We start from the raw sequence: 14,388 nt of genomic DNA, 5'->3' as shown, positions 1-14,388 counted from the left end.
GACCTCATATTTTTTGAATGTAATATTTTAAAAAAATAATAAAATAAAAAAACTAAAAAAAGAATAAAGAAAAGAAAATCTTGGAAAAAATAAGGACAAAAAGAAAAAATATATAATAAACAGACAAAATAAACTAATAATCCACAAGAATGAGAAATAAACAAGCCAAGAACAGTCTTTGTGAAACAGGTCACCAAAAAGAGCAGTCTGGGATAGTGGACCACATATCTGAGATCATAGGACTTATATAGGGACTTGGAGTTCCATAACAATGGCTCCTTGTAAGGTCTATGGATCATACTCAGTGGTTTCCTCTTACTTTTTGGTCTCAATAACTCACTACACTTTTAACAAAAATGTTCAAGATCCCAAAGGGCTTGGTGTTTATGTGAGTTGTATCTAGCTATGTTTATCTTATCAGAAATTAAAGCCTAGAACACTCCAGAGGTTTCCACATTTCTAGTTTGAAACCAATAATAATATATGGCTTTGAAAGTGTTGATAATGTTGACATTGAAAATATCCAATTTGTTTTCTGTAATCCTTCATGTTTGGAGTTGAAATGATGTCACAACTAAAGTGATGTCATGGTTTTACATAAAAGTATTCTGTTGCTTAAAGCATAAGGAATATTATTACCATTTAAAATTGCTGAGGGAAAGACAATTCATATTTTTAATTTCTTTTTACTGTTATTCTCAGTTTCTTTGGAATAATTTACACCTTCCAAAAACTAGAGATCTCATTATTTCCCTTTCTTTCCTTTAAATATATAGTGTGTAGGAGTTCCATAACAATGGAAAGCAAGTCTTCTACACTTTATTCTTTATGCCAACCATCTATGTGCTCTGTGTTCCTCATATTCAGCATGGTATTGGTGTTTGAGAGGTGGACATAGCAATGACAATTCATGGGAGGGAATGATTTCTTAAACCTTCTTTGAAATATAATATAAGTATGCCATATAATTGAGTAAGTCTTAAATCTTTCGTATCTCTCAATTCTTCCTTTACTGCCTACTTTTATATTGATTTGATTTTTTTGCAGTAAAGTTTTTAGTTCCTTCTTTCTTTCTGTGTATATTTTTCAAATGTTTGTTTTATGTTTATAGGGGGTTAAATTTAACATCCTAAATCTATAGCAATCAAGTTTTTTAAATAACAATCTAATTTCAACTCTGTCAGATTCTCGAGGGAAACAACTGACAGGAGATATCTGTAAATATGAGATATTATAAAATTATCTCACGTGACTGCAGTGATGTACAGGTTTAAATTCTGTAGAGCAGGTTGCAAGCCTAGAACTTTGATGAACGTTCTTGATGGACTATTTCCCTAGGAGAAGATGTCTGTCTGAAGTAGAAATGGGAATTCTCTCACTGACTCCTGGAACCACTTCTCATTGAAAGGCCTTCCACTGATTGGATGAGATAGCTTTCATTGCTGAGGACATTCTTAGCTGACTGTAGATGTTAGTCAGGCATGGGGGTGAGCAACTCACTAATGATTTATGTCCCCAAAATGTTCTCACAGTAAAAATTAGACCACTCTTTGCTTGACTGAAATCCTGGGCACCATTACCTGACCAAGTTGAGGGCAGGATCTGCTGATAGGATGATGGGAGGGAGTTGCACAGAGCAGGCATGATGGGAGCTTAGCCTGATAAAGGTGCAGTTAGTGGATGTGGTAAGGCTTTCATTTGGTGTCTCCATGTGGGAATCAGTGTTATCTGGGCCCAGGAATGGGACTGCTAGTTTAAAAGCAGAGGAGTGAGAGAAGGGAAAGATAACATCAATATTCATTCATTCATTCATTCATTCATTCATTCATTCATTCATTCAGACTGGGTCAAGTGTTTTATTATCTTGTTTTTTGGTACATCCTAAACTTAGTCCGGAAAGATATGTACCATTTTCTCCTGTTAGGATTCATCATCTGAGAGATTCAAATCACTGAATTAGGAGTGCATTTTACCCAAACTAATACATACAGAAAGAGCCCTGGCCCTTTATTTAACTACTTAGATTTGTACGTGTGTGCTGTAGTGATCTGTAGGGGTCTTTCACAGTCTGTATGTCTGTGTGTGACACTTACAATCTGTGCAGGCCATTCGACAATGATTATCAAGAGAAACTAGATGGGAGTATGAATGGATCCACACACCCATTTCACCCACTATGAAAACAACATGAGACTTATCCTGTTGATGTAGCTTGTTAGCTTCTGTGACTTCATATTCTAGGATGAGATGAGAATTTTTGATGAGTTTGGTTCACTTTTTAAATCTGGAGAGTAGCATTATGCTGTTCTAGCTTGAGATAAGAAAGACAGGTGACTTGTTTTCTTTGCAAATGTTTCTTTGATGCTCCTATTCTGGGGACTAGTGAGGAATGACAATTAATATTTTTCTACTTGATGATTATTTGTAAATCATAGTTGAGTTGTCAACCACATTTTCAAAGTATGTTGTGGTTTACATGCCCAGAGAAATATTATTTCATTGTAAGAGTTAACAGAGTCTGGCTTTTGATTCTCTGTCTTTAATTGCTGTGTGTTTTTATCATTAAGACTATTGCCTATAGCATGGCTTCTTTCTCCACTTTTTTTCCCACTATCACAGAATTGATCTTAAGCTTTGACCGTTTGACTTCTCTGAGTTTGTGTGAAGTGAACACAAAACTAACATTCATTATGTGCTTTCCTTCCTTTGGACTTGTTTGAACTGGCAGAGTTCCTGAGCCAGCAATGCATTTGGGTCATGCCAAAATACAGACTCTGCATTTTTCAGTGCTTCATCTACATAGAAATGTAACAAGTTAAAAATTCCTGAAAACATTTATGGACCATTTGAAAAGTGTTCATGTTTGTTTTGAAATTTCTGAAGCTAAATCATGCATTTGTAAGCCATGGTGTGGACTGTAAAATACAAAGTTGCCTTACTCTTGTGGTAAATAAAATCCAGTTATTTCTCTTTCTATTGGTCAAAATAAGTAGCATTTAGTACAGTGTTGTCATTCTTACTCATGAATGCTGCAATTAGTTCACAATAACATACTTCCATTCTGATTTTACGAAAACCAGCCATCCCATCCTAGGAAAAATCATACTTTTCTTGAACAAACTTATCAAATTTCAATCAGCTACAAACTTTCTATTAAATTTCACATCTTTCATTTTTTTCTGTGAAGAAAAATAAGCTATTCAATTTAGGCAAGAGCTAGTTTTTATGAAGAGCTCCAGCCCTGGTTCCTGTATGAGGAGGGGATAAAGTTGGGGCAGAAGGCAGTGACTATGAGGAAGGGGAGTCAGAGGATGAGGAGGGTGGGGTGGTGGTGATGTCCAAGGTATATATGGAGTTGAAGGGGGAGCCTGACCAGCTGGATCAAAGTTGAGGTTTTTGGGGGATTTGAGGGGCAGAAAGGAGAAAGTAGAAAGCTTTTGAGGAGGTTTTTGGTGTAAAAGAACAGGGCTGATAGAGGGAGTGGTGGATACAAAGATGAGAGAAGGCCTGAGTGTAAGGAATCTCACAGGCCTGCCACTATGCTGGATAAAGTTCTTTAAGTCTCAGAGAACTTGGGAACTAAAGTGCATTTTCTCGTCATTGACTTACATTGTCCAATTGGTATTGCAGCCACACAGAGGTCAAACAGAAAATGAGATTTTTGGGTCTGATGTCTCCTTTTGGGTACAACATTTTAAGGTTTTGAAGGAGAAAACCCAGAGGCATGGCTTTGGGGGGGGGCAAAATTGATTTCCCCATTTTAGGTGGCCTGGGTGAGACTAAGGATCTCTAGGACAGAGGAGCTTGTGAGACAGGCATCCCCAAATCAGTCAGATATCTCCAAGAAAACAGGAGACTGCACTTGGGACTGGATGTCTCCAGAGCCACGGGTCTCTTCCCATGAGGACGCAGGCCTTTCATTTGCTGTGGCCCTCAGGGAACATTGAAGATCCTGACCTAGCACTAGGTTTTTTCTCAGCGGGTTTTTCTGGACAATGGATAAAGGAGAGAGAGAGACAGCAGGATCCTCCAGTGGAGAAATCCTTAACTCACTCAGCTGAGATTCGATGTCTGATGTTGGATGAGCATTCAACAGTGGCAGGGTGGAAACCCAGAGCTGGGTTTTCATCAACAAATGTTAGAGAAAAACAGTGCTCACTGAGGGACAGAGACTGAGGGTTGCAGGCAGGCAGTAAGTTTATTGGGAAACTCTTCTAGTAGAGGGGATCTGAAGATCAGACTTCAGACAACTCATGAAGTGATGGATATGACTTTATACAATAAGCAGGGAAACACTAGTCCATGAGGAGGGGGTTAGTAGGGGTTGTAAAAGTGAATTCTTCTCATGCATGACTTGGGGGTAGTGGGCCAGGAGGTAAGGTTTACTTGGAATGCGGGGGTCTGGTGGCCTGGAAGGGATGAGGGTCCTTATCTGCTCCATTCCCGCTGTGATATGGCTCATCCTTGGGTGGAAATATGCTGTACTCTGCACATTGGCTTCTTGCTCAATCAATTCTAATGGAGTCACAGCCTTATGACCTGTTAATCAGTGCAAATCTTTTTAGGGGGAAGGGCAAACTCTAACAATTACACTATTCGATTTTCTTGTGTTGAGCCATCCTTGCATACCTGGAATAAAAAACATTTGATCATTTGTATAATTCTTGTAATGTGCTTTTGGATTCTGTTTGCAAGTATTTTTTTGAGGATTTTTGCCTATATTCATTGATATTGGTCTGTAATTTTGTGGGTTTTTGGTACTATCTTTACCTGGCTTTGGCATTATGGTGGTGATGGCATCCTAGAATGAGTTTGGTAGCATTCTTTCCTGCTCAATATTTGGAAGAGCTAGAGCAAGATTGGCATTAGATCATCTTTAAATATTGATTGAATTCACCTGTGAAACCATCTAGTCTTGGGCTTTTAATCTTTGGGAGGTTTTTGATGACTGTTTCAATCTCTTCACCTATGATTAGTTTGTTAAGGTCTTCTGTTTCTTTTAGGGTCAATGTAGGCGGTTCATATATTTATAAGAGTTTGTCCATCTCATCTACAATGTCTACTTTTTTGACATATAGTTGTTCACTGTATCCTTTTATGATCTCTCTTATTTCTGTGTTCAGTTGAAACATCCCCTCTTTCATTTCTTATTTTATTTATTTGTGCTTTTTCTCTCTTTGTCAGTCTAGCTAAGTGTTTGTGTTTGTTGATTTTATTTATCTTCTCAAAGAAAACAACTTTTGGTTTTGTTGAGTATCTATGGTTTTCTGTTCTCAATTTTATTTATTTCTGCTCTGATCTTTACTATTTCTTTACTTCAGCTTGCTTTGGAATTAGTTTACTGTTCTTTTTCTAGGTCCTCCAGGTGTGCAGTTAGATCTTCATGTTTATCTCTTTCTTCTTTTTTAAGGTAAGCATTGAGGGCTATAAATTTCCATCTCAGTACTGCCTTTGTGGAGTCCCATAGGTTTTGATATGTTGTGTTCTCGTTTTCATTTGTCTCAAGATATTTTCTGGATTCTGATGCAATTTTTCTTCGGCCCGCTGATTATTTAAGTGTGTGTTGTTTAATCACTGTATATTTATGACTTTCCCCTTTTCCATCCATGCTTGTGTTCCAGCTTCATTTTGTTATGATCAGAGAAAGTATTTTGTATAATTTCAACCTTTTAAAATTTATTTGGACCTGTGTTTTGACCCAACATATAGTCTATATTGGAGAAGGATCCATGAACACTTGAAAAGAATGTATATCTTTTTATTTGGGATACAGTGCTTTATAGATATCTGTTAGGTCTAGTTCCTTTATCATATTATTCATCTTCTCTATTTCTTTATTTATCCTCTGTCCAGATATTCTATCCAATACTGAGTGTGGTATATTGAACTCTCCAAATATTATCATAAAGATAAATATTTCTTCCTTCAGTTTTCTCAGTGTTTGCATCATGTCTCTTGGGGAATTCAAGTTAGGTTCATAAATATTTAGTATAGTTATTTCTTCTTGAATTGTCCCTTTTATAATATATAATAAACTTCATCCCTTATAGCAGTTTTACATTTGAAATCTATTTTGTCCATTAGCAGTGTAACTACTCTAGCCCTCTTTGGTTGCTATTTGCATGGGATATCTTTTTCCAACCTTTAACTTTTTTTTTTTTTATGTACAAGCCCCAATGATTGGACCCAAGACTTCTTATGTGGGAGTGTGGAAAGCCAGTGCTTAACCATTGACCACATAATCTCCCCAAACCTTTCACTTTTAACCTGTTTGTGACCTTATGAGATGGGTCTCTTGTAAACAACATATAGATGGCTCATAATTTTTTATCCATTATTTCAGTCGATGTCTTTTGATGAGGGAATTCAATCCATTAGTATTCAATGTTATTACAGTAAAAGTACTTGTTCATCCATTTTGTCCTTTAGCTCTCTGTTGTAATACTGTTTTATTGTCTGTTTTTTACCCTTTAATATATGCTTCCTAATAATATTCACTTCTATACTCTTCTCCAAATCTCTCACACTTTTTTCCTTCCTGTCTGCAGCAATCCCTTTAGTACCTCTTTAAATTCTTGTCTTTTGATAGCATATTATATCAGTATTTTTGTCTGTGAAGACTAAACTCACCCTCATATTTGAAGGACAGTTTTGCCAGATATAAAATTCTTGACTCCAGTTTTTCTCTTTCAGTACTTTAAATACATCATGCCACTTTCTTCCTGCGTCCATGGTTTCTGATGAGAGGTCAGCATTTAATCTTATTGAGTTTCCCTTGTATGTGATGTTTTACTTTCCTCTTGTTGCTTTCAAAATCCTCTCTTTATCACTGATATTTGTCTTTCTGAATAGTGGTTGTCTCAGGGTAGGTCTATTCAGATTTATTCTGTTTCTTGTGCATTGTCCTGCTTGGATATTGATGTTTATGTCTTTCATAAGGGTTGGGAAATTCTCAATTATTTCTTAAAATATTCTTTCTGCCCCTTTGTCATTCTTTTCTCTTTCTAGGGCACTGATAATGTAAATGTGCATGTCATTCCCTGAGATTCTGCTCCATTTTGTCCATTCTCTTATTCTCTTTCAGTTCTTCTGTTTTTCCCAGTTCAGATGTTCCATCTTCAAAATCACTAATTCTGTCTTTGAGCAATTCAAATCTGCTCTTATGTGTCTCTAATGTATTTTTAATCTCATCCATCATTTCTTTCATTCCCATAAGTTCTGTTACTTTTCTTTGCAGGCTTTCAAATTGTTCTTTAAGCTCATGCAGTATCTTCTTTTTTTGGGGGGATAAGAAAAAATTTATTTATCTTTAATTAACTCTTTTCAAAGTTAATAGATCACACAAAACATTACATTAAAAAACATAAGAGGTTCCCCATATAACCCACTCCCCACCCCCCACCCCATCATTTTGAATTATATTTTTTGAAGATGCATAGATCACAAAATATGTTACATTAAAAAATATAAGAGGTTCCCATATACCCCCAACCCCCACTCCACTCCCCCCACATCAACAACCTCTTTCATCATTGTGGCACATTCATTTCATTTGGTGAATACATTTTGGAGCACTGCTTCACCACATGGATAACAGTTTACATGGTAGTTTACACTCTCCCCCAGTCCATTCAGTGGGTTATGGCTGGATATATATTGTCCAGCATCTGTCCCTGCAATATCAGTGCCAAATCAGTGCCAAGTCCTGAAAATGGCCCCACAACACATCCATTCTTCCCTCTCCCTGCCCTTAGCAACTACCATGACCACTTTCTCCACATCAATGCTACAATTTCTTCCATTACTTGTCTCTTTACTCATATTTTCTTTAAATTATTTTAATCGACAGGAGAGTTGTGAGATTATCTCTGATTAATTGTCCTAAATCCTGTATCTCTTCAGAATATTTAGTTTGATTCTTTCATGGGGCCATCTCTTTCTGTTTCCTACTATGACTTGTAAATTTTTGCTGATATCTAGGCATCTGAATATGTTTGTTAATTTCTTTGTTGGTCAATTTCTCTCTCTTGCCTATTTTGTTTCACAGCATTTTAAAAATATTTCATTCAACTCATTCTAAATCTTTATTGCCCAGTTTAAATTACAAAAATCAGTCCAGGGACCCACTAATGGGGTCCAGGTTTTCCCTCAGGTGTTAAGATAGAGAGAGAACCAAAAACAGTTTTTGTCCATGCATTTTTCAGACTAGTGAGCAAGTGTTGCTCATCAGTGCGTCTTTCCACAGAGCTGTTTCAGTCTGGGCTTTCCTCTGTTGCTTTGTTGATTCTCCAGAGCAGAGATTCAAAGCAGGCTCTGCTGGCCAAATTCATCAAAAGAAATCTTTCCAACTCCTTCTCCAGTTTCTCTTGAAACAGCCGACATGTTCCCTTCTCTGTCAGCTTCAGTGAGCCAGGGGTTTTACCCCAACTTAATATCTTGGGGGTGGGCAGGCAAACCCTCCCCAGCCACTGCAGGGAGTTGGTAACTCATGTTTGTTGTTTTGAGTTTTTTTCCTCTCTGCCCCTCACCCTCCTGGGAGTTCTGTAGCACTGTCCTATTCTGCTGGCCCCCAAAGCTGTTCCTGCAGGCATCTTTTGGATATTTATCCATTGTTTTTTATGAGAGAATTTAACCCTGCCTGCTAGTGCAGTGCCATCTTCCCACAATCCCTAAAACTGCTTTTAAAAAAATGTATGTGCTACAGCATGGATGAGCTTGAAGACACCATGCTGTGTGAAATAAGCCAGATACAAAAAGAAAAATATTGCATGATTTTTAAAATATGAAATACATAGGATAAGCAAATTTGTAAAGACTGCAAGCAGATGAGTTTTAACAAGTCTGTGGTGGGTGAAGAGGATTTTGCTTAATGTGTGTTTCTGTTTGGGATAGTGAGTTTCTGGGAAAAAAACAGTGATAAATATTATACAAAATTGTCGGTGTACTTAATGTCACATAATTATGAACTTATAAATGGTTAAAATAATTTTATGTTATGTTTATTTTACCACAATTAAAACATTTCTAGAGAGAGAAATGTGAGGGCATCAGAACCCAGAAATTAGGGGTCACTGGAAGAGAAAAATGTCATAGTCATGTGAAAGGAAAGCTTTGCTGACTTCAGTGATACCACATGGCAGATTGACAGTGGGTGGGAAAGGAGGAGAGTGACAGAAGAGAACCAGAAGAAGTCAAATCAGAGTGCCAGGCAGAACCTGTGCCCTGATCCCTCTGAAGGGGTGGCATCCCCGCCACCATAGATCAGCAACTAGGGTGTGTATTGACACATGTCATGGCCTCTCGGGTCTGGGGACACTGTGGCACACTGCAAACAGCAAGACCCAGGAAAAGTGACAGGATAAGGACCTCAAATACAAATCTGAGTCAGTGTGGACCAGGATAGAACCTAAAAACATTCATTCTTCACCATGATTCACCATTCACCAGATGGCAGGTGTGTGCTAAGAAATTGTGGCTACAGAAAAAGCACAATTTATAATAAATTACTTATTTCTTTCTTACATAACAGGAATTTATGCCAGACATCCAAGCTGCTGTGGTAGCCTTCCAGTCTTGCTAGTGCTGACATTCCAAGTGCAAGTGCAGTGGGCACAAGGCACAAGGTGAGAAAGCCCAGCAGTGTCCATCTCCCTCTCAGGTAGACCAGAGGCTTAGGCCTGTACCCCCTGTCCCATGCAATCACCATAAGAGTTCCAAGGAAGCATGGCTCCCCTTGGCTTTCAACACACCACCAAGTCAGGAATTCAGGGTTTTGTGCCATCAGTCCTGCAGCACTACCCAACCCTGCCCAGCCCTGTTCAGTTTCTGGAAAGTACCCCAATCCCATCGAAATACCATGCCCAACCACATCACCAGCCTATGCTGGTCCCTGCCTAGACCCAGGTTTCTTCAACTTCTCAACTGGAACTGCCTTCACCCCTGCCATCTCACCCAGCAGTGAGCTGCCCTCCCTTTTGGGCCTTCCTTTGGATGCTCTCTAACACCAAGCCTGCCCAGGGCCCCATCTACTCAACATGCTTGAACCAGCAGACAAGGGAGGAATTCAGAGGCTTTATTTTCCAACCATACCCAGGAACTTCTGTCCTCTAGTGAGCCTGCTCTGGGCATCTAGAGAGCCCCAACTGGGCTTTGCCCTCCCCTACCCTCCCATCATGTCCACCCATTCCACCCATCATCCTCCCACCAGTGTGGCTGCAGAATTCCTGCTATTGGCCACCCTTGATTGAGCACAGCACCTGTCACTTGCCAGGCTCCATCCTAGGCCCTCAGAGCCCAACTGGGAACCACCCAAGGCAGAAAGCTGATATCTGCCCTGCGGACTGGGCCTGTAGGAGCTGTGGGCACCAGGGTCCCACTTGGCCCAACTTTCTGCCTTCATGCAGGACACACTCACTGTCATTGGGAATCCCTCTCAACTCAGCAGTCAGAAACAAATAGGGGCTCAGATTAGATATGCTATCATAGGAAGCTTCAGCCTGAAGCCCGAATGGAGATTGGGAGACCATGGACTTGCAGACAGGCCATGTAAAGCCATCTTCACCTGGGAAAAGATTCCCTCTGAGACGGGAACTGTGAATGTCCTTGTTCTTACAGATCTCAGGGACTCTGGGATGAGAGGTGGGGCTCTGGAGACTCCCAGCAATTCCCCAAGTGGCTGAGGCCACCTGGGGCAGTGGAAAAATCTTCCAATTCCTTCCTCCTGATTCTTTGCCATTTGAAAGCAGTCTTCTTCTGTGGTCCATTGGGGCTTAGAGCTAAGGCCTTAATCATCCAAGTCCTACTTGTTCACCATGGCAATATCTCTAAATAAGGGAGGGAAGCATTGCCAGAAAGAGCACTCCTGTCACAAATTACTGCAATACAACAGCACCTTTTACACCCCTGTTAATTGGAGATGCTCAAACCCAAAAATCAACCTTGTCAAAAAGCAAACTTTTCACTGACCTTGTCTATCTGACTCTTTGAGAGTTAGACAGGAAAATACCACACATGGATAACAAGACACATGAGTATTCCAAGTCTTTCCTTTGGGGAAACCAGCATGGCTATGTGAGTTTTGGTGGTCTGAGTAACCAATCTCAGAATCCCCAACCTGTCTGTGATGTTGCACATATGGGCCCCACTGTTTCAAATTCCTTGAAATCTGTGAGATGCACCCTAAAAACAGGACATTTGGGTTTCTAGGAAGAGGCACCCCTCACAGTAAGTACAATTATCCCCACTTATACTGTAACCTCTGTGAATTGTGTGTGTAACATGTAATGGGGCACCAGACCAAAAGAATTTTTAGTTGGGAATACTAATCAAACACCATCCCTTGCAGGCAGTGATCTCTTCCAGAGATCATGACAGAAACTTCATCAAGCAGCCAGAACAGTCCAGTCCAGCAGGATTCCAACCCTACTCAGCCGCTTCTTTGCAGGAGAGATGATGAAGTGCACTCACTCAGATGTCATCTTGCCCCACCTTTGACAAATCATTTTAACTACCATATCTGCTTTACAAGAAAACTGAAAGGAAGTACTGCAGACTGAAAAGAACTTACTCCATTGGGAAGCAATGAAGAGCACAGAAAATGTTAAATATGTAGGTTAATATAAAAGCTTCTATAGGTATACATTGTCTTATTTTTTGTTTTAATTTATGAGAAGGAAATTGTATAAATCAATAATTTTTACATGGAGCATTTGTAACATATAAAAAATATATATCATAACAACCTAAAGAAAAGGGAAAAGAAATAGAGGTACATTGGAGAAAAGTGTCTGTATTTATGGATTGATCTCAAGTAGAATGTATAAAATAAGCTGTATTCCAATCTTTCAATAAGAATCTGAAAGGAATAACTAAAGGAAATGTTAAAAGTAAACAAATCAACTTAAAGATTACACTAAATAGTAACTTATACAAAACAGAAGAACAAACAAGAAAGAAGACATAGAAAATAAATAACTACTAATATAATTTATAATTCCAGAAATGCCAACAACCCATTGAATGTGAATTGCCTAAACAGCCCAATGTTAGAGATCATCAGATTGGATGAAATTACAAGATCAAACTATATACTGTCTCAAGAGACCCATCTTAGATTAAAGACACAAATAGAGTGAAAATAAAATGATGGGAAAAGACATATCATTCAAGCAGAAACCAATAGAGAACTGGAGTAATTATATTAGTATCAGACAAAATAGACTTTACAAGAAACATTACTAGAGACAATGATGTATATTTCATAACAAAAGAATGAATACATGAAGAAAATATAACTTTAAATATATGCATACTTAATATCTATGCCCCAAAATACCTAAAATAAAACCCTGACACCTACCTCAGAGACAGTAGAAGAAGGATGGGGCAAGGTTACTGTCTCATGATCTTCCCCAATTCAGTTCCTCATACTTTATACTGCCAAGTTCATAACATTCAGCCTGATTTTTTAAAGCACGTTTTCTAATTTGGCTCTTGTAGATAATTTTCTCCCTCTGAATGCCCAAACTATACTAGTTTTAGTATATACAATTGATGTACAATGAATGTTTTTGCACTAAAAAAGTAAATGAATGAATGGATGGCATCCCACACAGAGATGGAGAAACAAGGGAAGACAGGATATTCTAGGACCTGTTATAAGTTGTTCCAAATGCCTTCAGTAGCATTTTCTAAACTGAACTCCTAAGGATGTTAATAGGTTTTCAATAAAAAACAGGAGTTCAGTACTCAAAACTTACATTCTGCTCTTTTCCTGGCTATTCTTAATGCCCATTACTGTGTTTAAACCAATTTCCCCACTTTCACAAATTAAAATTATTTGTTCAGAATTTTATTAATAATTTGTGAATTTCTACTCAGAACCTTTTTAGAATATCCTGAACTCTACTGTAGCATAACTCTGATGAGATGGTAGGGGTGAGCCTGGAGAGATGAACTGTGGCCAGACCATGAGATTTTTGGTATGAAATGTTGAGGAATTTGGACTTTACTATGGAGACTACATAAACCAGTGAAAGATTTTCAATAGGGTTGCTATATTTTTAATAGCATCAATATAGAGGATGAATTGGAGAACGTTCCATCAAGAGGCAGAGGAACTAGCAGAAATTTTGTGATAGAGAGCCAGGATACAAGTAATAAGCACTTGGGATAGTCTATAGCAGGAAAAACAGGGAAGAGGAGGGAAATTAAGAAAATGTATTTAGGGAGTAGAGTTGACACATCATCACTAAGTGCATTAATGAATGAGAAAGCAGGACATGTCAAGGAAATCTTCTATCTTCTGTCTTAGACCATTGGTGGTGACTACACCCTGACAGGGAAGAGGGGGAAGAACATTGTATGATGAGCTTTAATTTGAGGTGTCTATGAGAGTTCACTGGAAATTCAGATGTGGGGCTGAGGGGACAGTTCTCACTAGATGTGAAGATTTAGGTTATCTTGTATTTTGATTCAGTTGAATCCATAATTTGGAAGTGGTCACTCCAAATTATATTAGAGTGAGGGGTATATGGGCAGGAGTTTGAAACTTTGGGCATCAACAGGAAAGGGATAAATGGTGGAAGACTACACTGAGAAGGAAGAAACCAAAGGGTAGGAAGGAAGTTGAAAAGGATGACATGGGTAGGCCAAGGTGGGAGTAGGGAAAAATATAATCAAACCTATAAATAATGATGAGAGAAATTAGGAAGAAATGATCAAGAAGATAAAGAGGAATGTGTCATTACAATTGAGAACTTGAATGTAAATGGTCCTTAGAAGAGCAGTTTCAGTGGAGTAGTTGGTTGAAGTGTGACAAGATCACAGCTAGTTGAATTGGAAATGAGGAAGTAGTGTCAAGTAATGACAGACTCATCTAAGAACCTTAGCTCTGAGAGGAGATTGAGGGAAGAGTACTTACAGTGGTGAAGGCCTTCAGCAAAGCAGATATTTCAGTTTTGGATGAGCCATAAAGAGAGGGGAGAGCATGCTTATGTGCCAAGGGAAAGCCAGAGAGAAAGGGGGGAGACATCTGAAGGGATTGAACAAGGTTGTTGGGGCAAGATGAGAAGCAACATAGTCAAGGTCAACTGAAATAGGCCTATTAATATTTGCTTATTCAAGTATATTGTTCATCGATTGGCATATTTTGGATAGATTCACTAAGTTAGGCAGAAACATCTTCTTACCCATTTGACTATTCCTTACCTTAGTAGGTTAGAACAAATAAGGGTTAACTTGGGAAGCAGACTTGGCCCAATGATTAGGGCATCCATCTACCACACAGGAGGTCTGCTGTTCAAACCCTAGTCCTCCTTGACCCATGTGGAGCTGGCCTATGTGCAGTGCTGATGCATGCAAGGAGTGCCCTGCCACACAGGGGTGTCC

At 38.8% G+C, this 14,388-nt stretch overlaps 1 long non-coding RNA gene across 1 annotated transcript in view; it reads left to right on the top strand.

Annotated features, from left to right (window-relative positions):
- The window catches only part of LOC131274544 (uncharacterized), a 161,374-nt gene extending 148,858 nt beyond the window's left edge, over positions 1-12,516 (top strand). Inside the window, exons 3-4 of the long non-coding RNA XR_011646459.1 lie at positions 9,530-9,623; positions 11,345-12,516. This is a non-coding gene — a long non-coding RNA (uncharacterized lncRNA). The remainder of the gene's footprint in view (positions 1-9,529; positions 9,624-11,344) is intronic.
- Positions 12,517-14,388: the final 1,872 nt, after the last annotated feature.

Source organism: Dasypus novemcinctus, chromosome 19, assembly GCF_030445035.2.
Source record: "Dasypus novemcinctus isolate mDasNov1 chromosome 19, mDasNov1.1.hap2, whole genome shotgun sequence".
In the NCBI taxonomy this organism is placed as follows: domain Eukaryota; kingdom Metazoa; phylum Chordata; class Mammalia; order Cingulata; family Dasypodidae; genus Dasypus; species Dasypus novemcinctus.
This window is presented reverse-complemented; position numbering and strand designations above follow the sequence as displayed.